The sequence below is a fragment of the Globicephala melas genome, chromosome 18 (assembly GCF_963455315.2).
Source record: "Globicephala melas chromosome 18, mGloMel1.2, whole genome shotgun sequence".
Taxonomy (NCBI): Eukaryota; Metazoa; Chordata; class Mammalia; order Artiodactyla; family Delphinidae; genus Globicephala; species Globicephala melas.
The window spans coordinates 77,096,961-77,115,283 of NC_083331.1; the positions used below are offsets into that span (position 1 = coordinate 77,096,961).

The window sequence follows — 18,323 nt, forward strand, 5'->3', positions numbered from 1 at the left end:
AACGTTTACCTCCAAACCATATTCTTGTGAGCAGCTGAGGCCTTGCAAACTTCACGCTTCCCTGGGGAATGGAAACCGACAAGCTGACACACAGAGGGCCTCCCTACAGGCACCCTCCAGGGAGACCCCAGGACAGACAATCCAGGTGGGAAGGAGGCATCCAGCCTCTGGGGCACTGGGCCATTGTTTGCAGCTGCGGACTTTTCCCACTTTAAACTGCGAAGATGAACAAATGTTCTGGTGGGGAGTGAACATTCCCCCCACGGAGCCCAGGTCATGGACCTACATGCTAAGAGCACATGAAGCCCCTTCACGGACGCCCCAACTGCCCTCAGCTCCTGCCCACAAGACGACAATGCCTGCATGAACCTAGTCCCTGGGTGTGTGTCTTTGGAGCGTGCCGGGGTGACATTCAGTCTCTACGTTCGTTTTTATGATAATTCCGAGTAAATTGTGGTGCAATAAACTCTTCAAGCCTGTCTTTCTTGTGAAAGCCGTGAATCAATCAGCTGTGGGCTTTTTTTGGGGGCTTTTCAGCGTATGGTGATCATTTAGATTTGACGTGCATTGTGAGACGTTCGCTCTCCTCTCTCTCTGGTCTGTCATTAATTCCAGCCTTTGCTGTTCTGAAGTACAGTGAAGGGTGGCTGGGAAATCATTGCCCTCTTCAGCTCTGTTATTGCACAAAACAGCAGCGCAATAATTTTTTGTCAATGTTTTACTCTAAAAGCTTTCTGCGTCAGTTTTGAAAAGGAAGCAATAAAGCCCATTCAATGGTATGAATAAAAATCCTTTGAGGGTTAGGAGCAGAGCTTCTTTTCTTCAGCTGGTAATCAAATTGGAGCTAAAATGAAATTGAGTTTTCTTATGAAAATAGCCTTTGTTGCTGGGAAGGCTGGTAATTCATAAACAATAACCCGCTCTTTTGTGTGGATAATAATATATTCATGTTCTTTCAATAGGGTAAAAGCCAGACCTAGTGCATTATGGTACAGTAAAGACAGCAGAAGGAGCTGGCTGCAACGGTCTTGAGGAGGAAATGTAGCGCTCGGCGGCTTCAGCTTTCAGCGTCCTCCAGAAGCGGCACTTCGCTTGATGTGTGCGCTGCTTTTCCCGGTTGGTTTGTTGCTGCCGTACAACATTTGACTCATTGTGGACGGTCTCCAGCTGTGCTCGTCGCCGCCTCGGCCTCCGCGGCTGCGGAGACCCCGCCTGCTGCCCCAGGACGCTGGGATGCTCCGGAGCCACCTCTCAGTGCCACGAGGACCAGGGAGTCCCAGAGCCCCGGCCCAGACAGGCAGCCGGACGCCGGCGCAGGAGGTATGCTGCGGGGCCCCCCTGCCGGAGGGGGTGTCCTTGGGCGGCATGGGGAGGGGGACGTGTGGGAGCACAGCCGGCCATGCCTCTTCTGCTGTGTTGGGGTGCGGGGGGAGGGTCTGGTCGTCTGTACTGCAGTGACTGCCCCCCGATCACAGGTTGGGCCACAGCAGCTCTGCCCGGGATCCGGCGTGGGATCCTTTCGTGGGAGCCCTGGGGGCGTGTGTGCTGGCCGCTGGGGTCGCGCTCGGGGTCCTCGAGATCACTGTGTGACCAGGAGGCAGACGGATGCTTTCTCCTGGGCAGGAGTGACCTGCCGTGGGACTCAGGTGGGGCTGGATTGCCACCTGCGATTCATTACGACTGTTGCTACCTGGGCAACGGAGACTTTTGTTCTCTCTCAAGTTGGTGAAAAGTTACGATCTGGGGATTGCAGAAGTGTGTGCCAGCCCCACCTTTAAGTGTTTGCTGTGCTTGTGAAAATAGCCATGGCGCTCCTGGACCCAGACCTAGGGGCCGGGGCCAGTCAGGTGAGGGGATGTTCCCTGGAGGTCATGTTCTGTTACCGTCTCCCAGTGACTGTAAGAGTAACCAAGCGTGAACACTTCCATTCTGATAGGATGCCCTGGCTGTGCTCTGGAGAATCATTTCTGGTTGCTTTTTATGGTCCAATTTCTTGGCTCTGAATATAGTTCAAAGGGCAAACAGAGAAAAAGAAAGGAAGGAAGGAAGGGAGGGAGGGAGAGAGAGGGTGGGGGGAGAGAGAGAGAGAGAAAGAAAGAAGGAAAGAAAGAAAGAAAGAAGAAAAAGAAAGAAAGGGAAAGAGAATGAAAAAGAAAGAAGGGAAAGAAAGAAAGAAAGAAAGGGAAAGAGAAAGAAAAAGAAAGAAGGAAAAGAAAGAAAGAAAAAGAAAGAAAAAAGAGAAAGAAAGAAAAAGAAAGAAAGAAGGGGAAAAAAAGAAAGAAGGGGAGAGAAAGGAAAACCCTTCTGAGTGCTGAGAAATGTATAGGGTGGTGTGGGCAGCATCTGCCCTGGTCAGAATAATGTCATTCTCGCTGGGTTTTGATTGTTTGGTGGACAGCGGCAGTTTTACTCTGGGTTACCGTTTTTGTGAGAATCCTACGAAATAATGAGTATTTTCTGGCTTAGCCTGAGGGCTCTGCAAACTCCATCCTTGGTTCAGAACGGAAGAAGGGAGAAATTGAGATGAAGACCATGGTGTGTAATTTTAAACTACCAAACTTTGAGCTTCAGGGAAGCTGAATCAATAATCAGTGAGCTTACGCCACGGAAACGAACAGAAAAGAGAAAAGGACAGAAGTCTAGAGTGTTTATCGGCACTGAGATAAGGCAGGGGTGTGTGCTCGGTTCAGAGCTGGTTACCAGGTATTTTTGTGTTGTTGTGGTATTTTAATGATGAATTTGCGTGCTTAAGAAAAGGAACTTTTAAAGGCACAGTGGAAGCTGACAGCTGGGATGATATATGTCATTATCCAATTAGTTTACAGGAGGGCATGTTTTGCTGCCTTACTTAACACACCTCTATGTGTTTTCAGCTGTAACGAATATTACTTTCTTTGAAGTCTTTCAGAATGAGGATTCTAATTGTATGTATTTCACTCTGCTGCAGTTAGTGTTCTGTGCTTTTCAGTATCGTGAGCACCTGAATAAATTCTGATTTTTAAAATCTCTTTCACATTCATTTGGGGGGGAAAAAGGCAGGATTCTTTTGGCTTTCATTATATACTTTGTCAGAAAAAAATCTGACAAGTTCCTTCTTACTTTCTCCCACTGACAGAGCTGCATCGCGTGGGCCTTTATTCTTATGCTAAAGTTAAATTGATGCAAAAGGAAAGATTGCTAATTGTCAAAGAATTACCTTTCAACTTCATGTAAGGGAACTGGTAAAGAAGAGTTCATGGAGTATTTTCACTGTGGAAGAAATGATGAAAAAGAGATTTTATTCATGATGGAAACCGCTGATCCCGTATCACAGCAAATTTTCAACCTGAAAATTATAATTTCCTGCATTTTAACTATTTGGTGGCCTTGACGAAAAGTTCTTCTCTATAATTCCTGTGTTAACATGCTGTGGCTTTGTTCTCTCCACCTGAGATGTGCGTGGTAAAGACTGGGGAGAAGTGAGGGGTTTCCGTGGGTGGTGAGCTGCCAGCCGGCAGGCACGTGGGCTCTGGTTTTGAGCCTGGTTTCTCTTCAGTTACTTAAAGAGAGAAAAGCAAGTGATACACCTTGTCCCCTGCCTGGGAGGCCTGGTGTGTTTCCTCTGGGGATGCTGTCACGCAGAGACGGTGACAGGTGATTTCCCCAGGCACCGCGGTCACCGCCGTCACCGCACAGCCCCTCCCCCGGCCCCGGGCACCAGATGGGCGTTCAGGAGCCTGGTGGACGTTCGGCCGAGTAGGCCTTCAGACGGCAGCCGCAGCACGGGTGCTGCAGGAGGGTGAATGCGAGGTGTGGTCTGTGGAGTCTCTAAGACACAGCGATGTGAAGGCGCCCTCCCTCCACCAGCAGTGGGGTCACCGGGGTCAGGCCACTCCGCTGCCCTGCACCCACCCTCCCGACCTCGCTCTGGGCTCTGGCTCTGCCTCGGGCTGGTGACATGGACAGACTCTCCCCCGCCTACGCCCGCAGCCCTGTGGCAGCCTCACACCCCAGGGCTGGGCATCCCTCTTTTCTTTCTGAATCAGGTCTCCATGGTGGACCGGGGGTGAGGGAATGACGGGAAGTGAGCAGCTGGGAGACGCGGCTGTGGGGGCCGGCGGGCGGACACTCGGGCCAGGAGGATCTTCCAGAGCTCTCTCAGCTCAGGCCCCAAACCTGTCTGCACAAAGCCTCCAGCAGCTGGTCGGTCCCGGCTCTAAAGCCGCCAGCTCCTCCCTGGGAACAGCCCCGGCTCCCGCATCGCGGCCACAGCGCCTTTATCCTGCCTCGTGTGGCGACACCGAGCCTTTGGTCTCCAGCCTGGAGAGCCAGCAGGACCGAGGGTCCACCGCAGCCTCGAGGCCCCGGCCCGCTGAGGCCGCCTGCTGCTGACCAGTGTGGGCGGTTGTTGCTTCCTTGGTTTCCATGGAGACAGGGAGGCTGACTCCGCCCCCATGGCAAGCTCACCTGGAACACAGGTAGCAGCTCACCTTGGGAGAACCCATGTCCCTCTGGGCGGGTGACCTGGATCCTGGGGTGCAAGACCACACGGTCCGGTCGAGCGTGCGCTTTCTGACAGGTGTGAAGGTGACTGGCTTAGTTTCCTCCGATGACTTTTGATGACACTGTAAGCTGACTCTAGAGGTGGAGGAAGGAGGGATAAAGAGAGAGGGTGAATGTCCGCGCAGGAGAGCGTCGGCGTGTTCCGCTGGGACCCGTCTCAGCCATGCATGTGGCCTCACGCAGGCGAACCCACCCTGTAAATTAGGAACAAAGTAACCTGGATTTACTCTAAGGCAGATGTCGATGGAGCCCTAAGGCTCTTCGTTACTTGTTTTTGCAGGACTCTCTGCCCATTAACATTTCAGTCTTTTAATCCTGGACTGTCAAGTGACGTGTGGTTACCTTGGCCGGTCTAGGTTTTCCACAAGGCAAGGAAGGACGTATTAAGTATGTAATAGGGATGTTTGAAAGTACGTTTTTTATTTTTTAGGGAATCAGAATGTAGATTAAACCTAATGGCTTTTGATCATTAGAAAAAGATGACATATAAAAGTTAGGTAAAAATAATAGGCAGGTTTTTTTAGCGCTAACAGCCAATGTCACCATTTCAAAGGACATTATGCAGATAATTGTCAAGAGCTGCGTCTCATTTTTTTTTTTTTTTTTTCTGTTTTAATCTGTGCCAGTTGACCTGCCTCTCTTTGGAACTTTGGGGCCTTGGGTTAAATGCTTTTCTACTGCTCTATGCAAATCACCTCTCCAAAGTTCACCCACGTGGTACGGCGCTGTCCCGACTTAGGGGATTCCCTTTTGTCTTGTGCTATATTGAAAATTAAATATAAAATTTATATTGCAAATTAAAAGCTTGTTTGCAGATGGCTGTTGCTTGTCCACTGCAGACACGTAGGGTTTTCAGATCCTACTTCACCTGTGCTCTCAGTCCAAGCACACGTTTCATAAACCTAATGGCCGAATCTTCTTCCAGCTATTTCTGAAAATTTTCACATTACTGAAAGGCAAACCTGAAAATATGCAATTACATATTTTACCCCAGCTTTAGTTTTTCCTTCGTGTATACTATTCAGAAGGCCATCTGTCAGGTATCTGGGATATTTTCTCTTGAAAGTGAAAAAATGTCTCTAGCATTCTTTGGAAAGTATTGGATACATCCTCAAAATATCATTTCTCTTCTTTTTGAAAAGTTAAAATAGTGTTTTAGGATATAATTATTACATGCAAAGTCCTAGCCCTAGGAGAAAGCGTTTAGTCAGCGGGAGTCTTATGAGTCTAGAAATATCCAGTGTGTATTTCCAACGTGGAGAACATTTATTTCCTGCGTCGTGGTTTGGATGTCCTTTGGGATTGATGCCTGAGAACTTACGAGTGCACTTATTTCTGGAGACGATGGTTGAAATTATTATTAGAGTTCGTTTTCATTCTTTTCTCAGTATTACCTTATAGTGCAGGTACCTTTAATTTTAAAGAAAGTGTACAATAAAGGCATGTTTTATAACATGAATCATCTATCCAATTGGTTTTACTTATAGTAGAGTTCTGCTAGAAAATATTTTTGCTTTTATTCTTGGGTTTGAAGCAAAGATTTTGAAAACATAACTTTAAAAGGAAAACAATGGACTGAGTGAGGTCTGACAGTGGCCGCAGTCCCATCGCTGGGCATTAAGTAAGAGCAGTGCAGCGGGCGGTGACCCCAGGTCATGTTCACTCTTTAAAAGTGGATTAGCACCTTTGCATGTACACGTCTGCTTTCTCCTTCTCTTGGGTTTGGTGCTTATTTGAATCCACCCATCTTTTCCATTCCTGACACTGGCTACTTCGCTGGGCCTTCAGCTGAAAATAAAGGAGTTATTTGTTCCCGGAGTCATTTAAATCCTTACATTCTTGTTTTCAGGGAACACACACGCAGCAGGCAAACAGCCAAGCCCCGAAGCATGTAGAGCTGGGCTCCCATCCCTAATATCTGTGGAGCCCAGGACGAGAGTACAAAGGGAGGCCCATGGACCGCATGTCTGGGTATTTCAGTTACAAAGCGAGCTACCGAACGTGGGTCCTGCCCCTCCTTGACGAAATGCCTTCCTGGTAACCTGTGGGCCTGGCGTGCATGTAGAATTCGCACCTCCGGGGCCTCAGCTCAGGACCCTGGTAGGTTAAGGTAAACTGGCTCCAGAGCGCCAAGCGCCCCACTCCTGCCCCAGGGGGACAGCCCGCGCAGGCCCAGGAAGGGGGCTCGCGTCCGTCCGCACCGGGGTGCTGAGGTCCTGGCGTGGAACGTGGGTCCAATCCGGGTGAGCCTGTCCGCTGGCCACTGGCCACTGGGGTGGGGTTGACTGGGGCGTGGCTCAAGCAGGAACCTGGGAGGGGTAGGGCTCAGGCAGGCGCCCCCCAGCCCTGGTCCAAGGACAGGGGACTCAGTGGCCCCCCAGTTGTGCAGTTCTCAGAAGATGGGTCAGAGTGTGGGCCCCGTGGGCTGCACTCTGTTGGGCAGTGCAGTCTTAACTGTAGGGTATATTTGCTCAACTCTTGGCAAGTCCTGCCCTCGTCAAGAGCTATTTGTCTTTACAGTGGGACTTGTTCACGTTAGCCAGCAACTGGACTTTGTTGAACCTTAACTAAAACAATTTAGGCCCAACTCGCCCTTAGAGGGTGGACGTACCTTCAGTTGGATGCAAGGCGACAGTGGCGAGACCCAGGGGCCACCTGCCTGGATACAGCCTGCATCAGCCACCCTCGCCTCCCCGAGGCTGGCTCTCCCTGTCCATGAAACTGGGACAGTTAGATAATGAGATCTATCCCCTAGGGCCATGCTGAGGATGAAATGAGCTAATATCAACGCATATGAAGTGCTGGGAGTTTGCTGAGCATGGCAACGGCTCTCGGTCCATGGTGGCTGTTATTGCTGTGTCTGAGAGGTTTTTTGGCTGTCGCGGGGCATGAAGGATCTTACTTCCCCGACTGGGCATTGAACCCGTGCCCCCTACATTGGAAGCACAGAATCTTAACCACTGGACCACCAGGGAAGTCCCTGCCGTGTCTCAGATTCTAACATGAACTTTCTTACATTTTAATATCTGTGGAATCAGGATGTCTGTATTGTAACAGCTTGGATTTGGTGAGCTATGGTAACCAATCCGATCAACTCTTCAATAATTAATGAATTATCTGAGGATTTGCTGAATTTCTGAGACGGAAAGGATATCTGGGTGGATTATTGATGAAAATCTGTCTCCCAGAATCTTCTTCCCTGAGATGCTCAAGTAAAGAGGAACCACAGCGTCAATGTTTAGATTTATGTTGGTCGAATTTTTAAAACTGAGACCTGGAACACACAGCATCTTGAAGCACTAAGCCCTGTAATCAGCACCAGAACACTGGGTGTTCAGAAAGACACAAATTGCCCTGTTTTGAAAGGGACAAAACATTTTGCCTTATATTCTGGGCACACACAGTCTTTACAGAAAGAAGAAAATTGACTTGAAATCTTTCGCCCTTCCCTTGGAAGGAGGTCAGCTCTACTCAGGATCTAGTATTAAATCCAAACCAAACGTTCTCTCAGAACTGTCATCTTTCCCGTTACTTTTGTAGAATGCCTTGTGTCCTAACTTGCTTCCAGACACGCTGACGCCCCAGGCCAGACCTCAGGGCAGCCTCTCACGTCCCCCTCAGCTTCCTTTAGGACGCTGTGCTCTCCGTGGCTTCTGGCTGTTCTCACCCGGGTGCTAAGCAGGGCTCTCGGGACGTGCGTGCTCTTCATCTCCCTCCAGAAATGCAGACCAAGCTGGTCTGGTTTCTGCTCCTCCTGCCCTGGCATCGTCAGAGAGCCTGCTTCCTTCCCTCCTATGAGCCGGGTTCTGTTACCGAGGGCTCCAAAAAATGGTTTTCCCCGAAAATGAGAAACGGGTGCTCTGTGCGCGGCACCTGAGAAAAGAGGGTGGCGCTGTGTTTTAAATTTGGGTCAAGAATCTGTGGCTGGGATGCTGGCCGGACTACAGGGGGTGTCCTCACTGGGGGGTGGCATTCGACCTCTCGGTGTCGGGAAGTTCTCCTGGAGGGGGTGGAGGCCCGGTCTCCTACTCCATCCATCACCTCCCTGCCTGCCAGGTGGTCCATGGGGGCCTTAATGTACTTTCTTACCTTCACACACTTACGGGACTCTCAAGGTCACCTGGATAGGAGAGAACCCCTCGGGGGGGGGGGCGCTTACGTTCACCCTGATCGAGAAGTTGATGATCTAGAGCATATAGATGCCTTATGGAAAAGGATTTGGTGCTCTCCTGATACATGGGTGTTTGTTCTCATAAGCAGTGCAGGTGTTGCTGGTCTAACACATTGTGAACATTTGCTGGTGGCGTCCTGGCACGAAATTCATGGCAGATTCAAAAAAGGCAAGTGAGGAGTTTCCGGCAAATACTCTATAAAGAAGCAGGCGGGGCTGAGGGGCCAGGAGTGATGGGGCAGCCCCCCTGCCCGGGGCTGGGGCCACCCAAAGCCTCTGCCCTGGAAGAAGCACCAGGCACTGTGGATTCAGGGGGAGGAACGCAGCCCCCACTGAGCCGCCACCTGTTTTCGTAAATAAACACCCCAGACGCTCTCTCTTCTGGAATACTCAGTTTTCTACAAATGTCTCCCATTGGCAAGAAGCAGACAGGAGCAAAAGAACCAGGTGATGGAGTTTATAGGTGACAGTTTCCGAGGCCCAGACGGAGTGAAGAGGGGGCGTTGCAGAGGAGGGGGTGCCGAGGAGGGCCAGGCTGAGAGCACCCAGCAAGGGGCTCATCAAAAAAACGCCTGCGAAAGAAATCGTTTTAAAAAAAGATGAAATAAAGGAAATCCAAAAAGTATAGATTTAGGGCTCTCCTAACTGTCTGAAGTCAACCTGGCAGCAGAGAAATTGTCAGGCCAGCATTTTCTCTCTGCACCCCAGGGCACTAGGGGGGCCGTGGGGAGAGAAAGGAGGATGCATGGGGGGAGGGGCGGCACTGGGAAGGTTCTGGAAACCCAGCCCCACCCTGCAACCTGGCGGTTCTATCCCAGACCAAATGTAGAGTTAGCCCGTCACCTGGAGCTGATGTCATCCTGAAAAGTTCCTGTCAAGCCTCCTCAAATACATAATTACTTGGTTTATCTCTGCCTCTTAGGGTATTTGTTTATATGGACAAATCCACTCAAATAGAATTAGCAGCATGGCACAAGAGAACAGCGTACAATGGAACCCGAGGGACAAAAATCAAATCAGCAGAGTTTCATTGTCTTTTTTAAGTCAGATGTTACCTTACGGTTTCTACATGCTTTGAATTGCCATTAAAACTTTTTTTGCCATATAAAATCTACCCTGTAATCATTAAATTTCACAAGTCTATTTTTCTTTATAAAGGTAATATAAGCTCATTAATGCAAATTAAAAAATACTCGAAAAATAATAAAAATCACCCAAAGGCAGTTGATCTTAATCTCTGGTGTGATTCTTCTAGTCTTTTTTTTTTTGACCTGAAATCTCTTTGCTTTCATATGAGAAAAATCAGAAAAACCCCAAACGAATCAGACTATGAATAAGCAGATATTCTATCTGGATCTTCTTTGGCTTGGATTTTCTGAGCACACAGAAGACCCGTCCTGTGCCTGCTGACTGTCCCTGACCCGTCCTGAGTCAGAGAACGCGAACCTGTGCGGCCAGCTTTATAGAAAGGAGAAGCCGTCCTAACCATAGCCAGAAGGAAAACATCCCTCTCCCCTTCGGCTGAGGACTGAAATCCACACTTAGAGCTTCACTCCTTTGATACAGCCCTGCCACCAACATCTCACTCCTCAGCTGCATGTTTGCATGATGAGTACCTCGTATCTTTGCAAAAAGAGCTGCTTTTGCATCAGGGGAAATTGAGGTCACAGTGAATGGAGGCAAAAGCTAAAGGATGTTGCTACTGACTGTTGGAGGAGGTCATCGAGAGGGCGTGACCGCCGGATGACCCTCCTGGACGTGGGCAATCAGAGGCCCGTCACCCCCTCCCCGGCCTTGGCATGTAGGCTCCGCCCAGTGTTCCCGCCGTGGGAACTGTTCCAACGAAGCAGGCTCGAGAGAGCAAGGTGTGCCTGAGACCCCCCGGATGGTGTACACGCCTGAACCCTGCTAAGGCCTCTCTGAAAACTTTTAAGACTCTGGCGGGCGGGGCCGAGAGCCCGGCAAGCCGCGTAGGTGGGTTTCCTGGTCATGACACCTGCTCCGCAGATCCGGAGTGACCCCCTTCCTCGGGCCCCTCCCTGCCCTCCGCGTGCGGGCCCCGCACAGAGGAGGCAGGAGGCCGCGGACAGCGGACTGACGAGGCCACCACGGGCCTCTGTGCGTCTGGAAGGTGCCAGCCCCCGGAGCCGGCTCAGAGCTGGCGTCTGTGCTCAGCAGAAGCGTGAGTCGGGCTGCAGGTCTTCAGGTGCCGTCTTGGTTGGTACCTTTTGTACCGCGTAACGGTTATCCTGGGGTGAGTCCTGCCATCTCTCCGCACTTGTGGGCGGTGAGTCTGTCTGCTCAGAAGTGTCCCTGGGAAGGAGGACATGGACTCTCCCCTGGGGACTGTGTCCTGCACCTGAGGGGCACCGGCGGAGGGGACACAGACTCTCCCCTGGGGACTGCGTCCCTGCACCTGAGGGGCGCCGGCGGAGGGCCTGACCCCAGGCCAGCGTGGTTGCTGTCCTCGTGCGCCCTCCATGCTGAAGGGACAGGACACGGCTGTCACCTGAACTCTGGCCCGAGCACCTCCCTGTCTTCATCTGGCAAAGGCTCCCCGTGACATTCATTGACGTGTATAAATCGCAGGATTTGTCTTTATGACTCAGCTTCCATAACAGGGCCGCTGGGATTCCTAACGGAGTGAAGAGTTCCTGACCCTTCCTCAGGAGGCCTGGCCATGCAGGGGGAAGTCAAGGTGAGGTGGGCCGGGTCAGGCTGGCGGCCAGACGGGGCTGCGGATGGTCCCAGCATCCTTTCTTCCATCTGGGGACTCCCCGCGTGGCCGTAGCCTGGAGTCATACGTCAGCGGTGCAGGGGTGAATCCTGCAGGCGACGTGCTGGGGAAAGGACTCTGGAAGACGAGGGCAAGGGGTAATGACGAAAGGGCGTTTGCCAGAGAAAGGGGGCTGTGGCCCTCGTGCCCAGGTGGGGCTGCCGGGCCACGAGGAGGGGTGTGGGGTTCGGCAGAGCTGAGCGAGTTCCTGCTGGTGGTCCAGGATGCTGGCCCTGAGGGAGAGCTCGGGAGCTCTGGACGCTGGACTGGCCGAGGCATCAGGCACCCAGGCAAGGCGCTGGGGCTTCTTCTCAGGGGCCGTGTGAGTCCCCACTGTTCGGGGGGTGTACGTGAAAGGCCCTTCTTAGGAGGGACTGAACTTTGCCATGCGTCCTTTTGACGAAGATGCTTTTCCGGTATTTCCTGCGTCCGTAGCCTTACTAGGTCGGGGGGCGCAGGGCTGGCGATGGGGTCTGGACTGTTCATGGAGGCAGAGCTGGCTAGACGGGGATCCGCGCACAGCCAGGTCGCGATGGTGCGCACAGCTGAAAGCGGAGGGGTTTTTCCGAGAGTCTGCGTTATTCATGCCAACCCAGGTACCGTACGTTCCAGGGACTCCGCTCAGCACGCGCAGGCAAACCTCAGAAGTCAGCCTGGTCTCTGCCCCTGCGGTCTAGACAGTGATCCCGTCCCACCCACTCCCAGCTTTCGCAAGGGGCCCGGCCCGGCCTGGCCGAGCTGTCGACACGGCCCCAGACATGGCGCCGGGGGCCCAGCCCGAGAGCTGGCTCACTTCCACAAAGGCTGCAGGCGAAGTGCTCCCAGGGCCTTCGGGCTGTGGACGCTGCGCCAAAGGGTGAGCGGTGAGGGCTTCACATGCACAGCGCAAACACCTGGGCATCCAGGTGAGGGGCAGGAACCCCCAACCCCTCTGCCGTGCCCCCCTCCCAGGCTGTGCCGGCCAACGGGCGGCCGCCTCTCCCCGGCCTCGACCTTGACCGCCTCGCTGCGCGTCCAGCCCCTCCCACTGGCTCTGTCTTGGCCCCAGTCTCAAGCCGGCAGACCAACCCTCCAGGACCCTGGGGACCCAGAGAGCCTTGCTTTCAGTGGGTTCCCCTCACCCCAGGGCAGCTGTGCCCTTAGGGAGCCGTTGGCCCCTCTGTCCTAGGCTCGTGGTGTAGCGAATGCCTCCACAAATGCCCCAGGGAGCAGGTTTTGATTCCCTTTGTGTGCAGACACAGAAGCTGGGGCCGGGGTGCTCACCAGCTCACCCAGAGTGACCCCACTGCAGGACGGAATCGCAGGACAGGATCAGCACGGACCTCCATCCCCAGATCACACGTCTCGAGGAGGCTTCTCAGCCAGGCAGCTTTACAACATGGCCTTCTGTTGAGTGAAAATCATCAGAAGTCACCATTAGTAACGAATTCCTAACATGCCACCGTGAACAGGCTGAAGTCAACGTTGGGAAACATCCTTCAGACGCAGAGAGGAGCGCTTAGACGGACGCCAGGCGCTTGGAATTGGTTGCCACCTGCCCCTGCGTCAGACACAGCCCCCGCCTCACAGTTGGTGCCTGGTAAATATTTACTAGTTTGCATTCTCTCTTGTTGCTTTCCAAGGAAAACAGTAAACATTCAGGACACATGGGACTGGCAATTTTAAATAGAAGAGATGAGAGATTGGGACTGACATACATACACTACTATGTATAAAAGAGATAACTAATGAGCACCTACTGTATAGCACAGGGAACTCTACGCAGTGCTCTGTGGTGACCTAAACGGGAAGGAAAAACAAAAAAGAGGGGATACATGTGTATGTATAGCTGACTCACTTTGCTGTGCACCTGAAACTAACACAACATTGTAAAGCAGCTATACTCCAATAAAAATTAATAAAAACTGAGAAAAAAGAAATGAACTAAGGGAGAAGAATGTGCTGTGCTGTACCTGGTGTTCGGTCTAGGAAGAGTGATTTCGTACTAGGGGTGAGTGACCACAAGTTTGAGGAGAACGTTATCTATCAAAGACCCAGTGCAGTCAAAAGAGTTTTCAGGAGCGTTCATACACCTTTTCAGTCTGCAGTGTATATACTTTGTGTCCATGTCAGCAAGAGAATGCACAATTTTAGGCATTGAGGCAAATTCTGGATTTTCCGTGGATGGAATAACCATGAAATTCCTGAATGATGGAAACTAACTGGAAGCAGGATGAGTAAAACATCCCACAGAATCTCCGTTTTTCTCCGACAGTAATATAATTCGGTTAAGCGAGTGCATTACTAAAAATCACGTTCCAGACTTGGCATAGCAATGAAAACAAACCAGTGACCACCCTTTCCTAAGAAAGCGCCGATGAGAGTGTTTAGGATCAGTTGAGGAAAAGGCACAAAACGTCTCCAGAGCTTCTTTCCTCCGCCTGCGCGCCCAGCTCTTTCCCTGTGGAGGCTTTTCCTGTTAGAAGTTGGTTGGATGGCTGAGGGATCAGAAGACTTGAGGTGGTTACACAGAGAGAAGTTAAAAGAGTCGTTAGGGATCAACAGCGGAAGACAACGACCGCCCTTAGAAGATCTGCCCATCATGCCACGTTCCGTCCCTGCCAGTGTAAACAGAGTGGGTCGGACCCTTCCCTCCAGAGGACGATGGTCACGTGGGCGAGGCAGGGTGGCAGAGCCTGTGTAGCAGGTCTGGGTAGCAGGATTCTTCCTTTCTGGGCAGTCCGTCTCTACTGCCAGCTTGGTTTGTACTGCAGAAGAGCATGTACCAGGGACCCTGTTCTCAAGGGGTGAGGTAGGAGGTCAGGACCCAGCACAAGAGGTGGTCGACCTCTGCAGGAAGAAACTGCCCCCCAGGGCCCAAGACCCTCAGCCGATGTCCAGGAAGGAGCCATTCTGACGCTGTCCTTGTTGCCAGACCCCAGAGAGCAGAGGGCGCGGCCGATCTCTTTTTCTCCCTTTCCATCTTAAACCTGAGGAGGAGCAAATACAATGGGGCATTTGGGGAGCAAGAATGAATGAATGAATCATTAAAGCCAGAAGAGATTTTTGCTTCTGGTAAATTTCAGGCTGGGCACGTGGCCGTACGTGTCATCCCATGATTTGCCACAGCTGACAGGATGGATCAAGGTACCTTTTTGGGGGGGGCGGGGGTGTCCCTCCTGACAGCAGACGGACGTGAAGGGGATGTACAGACCTGTGCTCCACACGGCATGACTGTGCTCCAGGAGACCCCTCCTGGTCTCTGCAACTGAAAAGTCTTCAGTGGTGGTTCTGGTGGCACCAAATCTGCAAGTCCTCTGTCCTCTGTTGTAGGACTTACCACGAGGAGCTGTGATTTCATATCATGGATTTGGTTTTCTTTCTGCGCAATTCATAGGTTTGCTTGGAGGATCTGAGAAGGGCCTTTGAGCCGCGTGGACTCCTGCTGCCTTTTGATGTTCAGTGGTAGATAGTTGATCCTCACTAATCCTCACCGTCTGGGGATTTGGTGTTTATTTGCAAATCCACCTGCTCACCCAAATGCCTTTGTAACCCTGAAGTCAGTACCAAAGGGGCTGGGGGGCTTTCCCTGGTGGTCCTCGAGAAGCACAGGAGCGGGTCTTCCGACAATACACGCTCCGGGCGGGAGGGGAGGCCAAGCCTTCTGGGCTCGGCTCTCACAGTGAACAAGCCCTTTTGTTGTCTAATTTAGTGCCATGTTTTCACTTTTAAAAAACAATTGAAGTCTAGTTGATTTCTGGTGTTGTGTTAATTTCTGCTGTACAGCAAAATGATTCAGTTATACATATATATATATATATATATGTATATATACACGTTCTTTTTCATATTCTTTTCCCTTATGGTTTGTCACAGGATACTGAACAGAGTTCCCTGTGCTGTACAGTAGGACCTTGTTGCTTCTCCGTTCTGTATATAATAGTTTGCATCTGCTAACCTTAAACTCCCAATCTGTCCCCTTCCTCCCCTCCCCCTCTTAGTGCCATGTTTTCTCGTGTTTGTGGTTTTTGTTGGTGATGTAGTCACCTGAAATGGTCCCCAAGCATCACTCTGAAATCCTGTCTGGTGTCTGTAACTCCAAGAAGGCTGTGACGTGCCCAGGTGTCGGTGCCGATGGCCGTGAGGTCCATGTCAATGAATCAGCCGTATATAGTGAATAAGGTGTCTGAAGTGGTCAGGGTTCTCCCGAGGAACAGAACCAACAGGATGGGTACGTCTATAGAGACAGAGACTTGTTATAAGGAATTGGCTCGTGTGATTACGGAGACCGAGAAGTCCCTAGACATGGAGTTGGCTAGTTGTGACCCAGGATGGCGGTTGTTCCAGGTCACGTTTGAAAGCTGGAAAAGACCAACGTCCAGGCCCAGCAGGGAGGCAGGAGTTCCCTCTTACTCGGTCTTTTTGTTCTGTTCAGACCCGTATCTGATTAGGTGAGGCCCTCCCACACTGGGGAGGGCGATCTGCTTCCTCAGTCCCCCAACTCAAACACTACTCTCATCCAGAAACACCTGGAATAACGTTTAGCCGAATAGCAGGGCACCCATGGCCCCATCAAGCCAACACACAGAATTAACCATCACAGTGTCCTTGAACAAAACCACGCATAAAACGTGGTTAAGTAGCGATCTGTTGATGAAAATGTTGTGATCAGAGGCTCTTGGGAACCCCACAAGGCAACTTTACAGAACACAATGCCCACAAATAAAGAGAATCACTGTGTGAAAACACACGGCCATGGCGGACCCTCAAAAGTTTCCTTTATATTCCATCACTTTTCTGACCCTACAGAAATAAACATGCACGTGAGATCTACTCACATTCTGATGGGGGAGAGAGCGGGGAGAGGAAGGAGGAAGAGGAGAATCTAAACCCACCCTTATTCTGGTGGCCACACCTCCTTACTCCCCCGTGATGCCCCAGTCGCTCCAGCTGGGCCCCGTTCCGCATGCTGTTTTGTGTAATTTTGTGGACCCGCAACCGTGCCTCCCATGGCGCTTTCTGTAATGGTGGGGATGTCGCTACATGCGCCGCCCACGACAGCAGACACGGCTACACGTGGCCGTGGGTGCTCAAAACGTGGCCACTGGGACTGAGGGACTGAGGGTTAAACTTTAATTCATTCAGGTTGACTTTGCCGTGTGTGGCCGGTGGCAGCAACACAGGACAGTGCAGATTGTAGGTCCGGTCCTTGGCCAAAGTTCTGCGCTGGGCGTGCTGTGGACTCACAAGGTGGCGTAGTTGTATGAGGAGTGGGTTACCGGCTGGGAGCAAGCTGGGAGCAGGGGGCCTGCCAGCCCAGGAGGCCATGCACCCTCCTCCCTTCACTTCCCTCTGACCTCCCCACAGCTCTGCCTGCGAGTCCCGAGGACCCGGACGCATCCCTGTGTCCTCAGCGCCCGGCTGACAGCGTTGTCTGCGGCCCCTTCCTCCAGCCCCGGGGCCCTGGTGGGGGACCTGCTCTCTGGCACCTCCGGAACCAGAAGAGCTTGCTCTGCAAGCAGCTCCCTTCTCTCCTTCCCCACCTCGCCCACAGAGCTGCCGACCTCAGCTTGCTGCTACGGCATTTGAGAAAGGACCCTTTTATCCCTCGGTTGTTAAGATTTCAGAGTTTCTGACCAACGGAAGTGGAGAATCTGTCAGAGGTGCGTCTTGCGGGGTGGCGGGCCCTCTGGTCGCTGTGGGGTATTTACCTGCACGACTGCAGAAAGAGGTGCAGCTGCAGTCGGGGAAGAATGTAGGGAGCCGTGGTCAGTCCTGCCTAGTTAAAAGGTTAACGTGCCCCTGGCAACTGGCTAAATGCTGTCTCCTTTAATCCCACCACTAAGTGGTGAAGTGGGGCTTTGTCACCTGCATCGCGTGGACGGGGAGACGGAGATCCTGAAGTTGCCCATGGCCCCAAGTTGGCAGGTGCAGGAATCAGGTGTGACAGCGGGTCCCAGGATGCCACGGGCTTTTCCGATGGAAGGGACCGTGGCGTGTCCCAGCCAATGGTCCCCTTGCCTGCCCTAAAATCACACTCTTCTAAAAGTAACCCCAACCATTATAGGAAAGAGCCATTTGGGGGGGAAAGGGTTTTTCAGCTCCAGACTTTCTCTTTATCTAAGAAACTGAAGAAAAGTGTAGTGAGGAAGAAAACCCACCGGTGTCGTTACCTGCAGTGGGTACCGCGAACGGGCTTAACCGGCACTTGAAAGGTGTCTTTAACTTGTCGAAAGGCAGAGCTGCTCATGACGGGGAGGACTTGGCACTGCCCTCAAGTGTCCCCAAGTACAATGGGAAGACGTCTGGAAGCCCCACACGCCTCTGCTGGGAAGGTAAACGACCCCAAGAGAGAACTACATGGATCCCCCGGCCAGGTCTGTGGCTGCAGACTTCACCGACCACCTTTAATTTCCATCCAGCGTTAGTACCGGATTTTGACATGCAGCTGTTCCTGCTACAAATGTGCCCACGTTTAATAACATCATTTCTCGGCCCGCCAGGTGCCTCTGATGTCCGCAGCAGAGAGAACGTGCAGAATTTTCCTCGCCGTGGGAGATGGGGGCCAGGTAGTTTGTTCATATAAAAATAGCAGGATTTCTCTTCTCTATGGCTAGCAAAATAACAGGGTAGGTAATTAATGGGTTACGTCACGATCTGGGGCGGGTGTAAAGTGGAAATCACTCCCGACTGAGAGCTGCGCCCCCAGCCATCCCCTCCAAGTGTCTGACAGCCCCAGGCTGTCAGGGAAACGGAGCCCCTGGGAGCCCCCTCTGTGCCCGGCCCCGGGTACCGGCAGGAGAGCAGCCGTGTGTGTGATTCTTTCGATGGTTAGAGCCGGGCTGGGTGATTTGT

The 18,323-nt window shown here is 52.0% G+C and overlaps 1 long non-coding RNA gene across 1 annotated transcript in view; it reads left to right on the top strand.

The window, feature by feature from the left end:
• Positions 1–637: 637 nt before the first annotated feature.
• Positions 638–18,323, top strand: part of LOC115853345 (uncharacterized) — a 242,590-nt gene continuing 224,904 nt past the window's right edge. Inside the window, exons 1-2 of the long non-coding RNA XR_009559776.1 lie at positions 638–776; positions 963–1,320. This is a non-coding gene — a long non-coding RNA (uncharacterized lncRNA). The remainder of the gene's footprint in view (positions 777–962; positions 1,321–18,323) is intronic.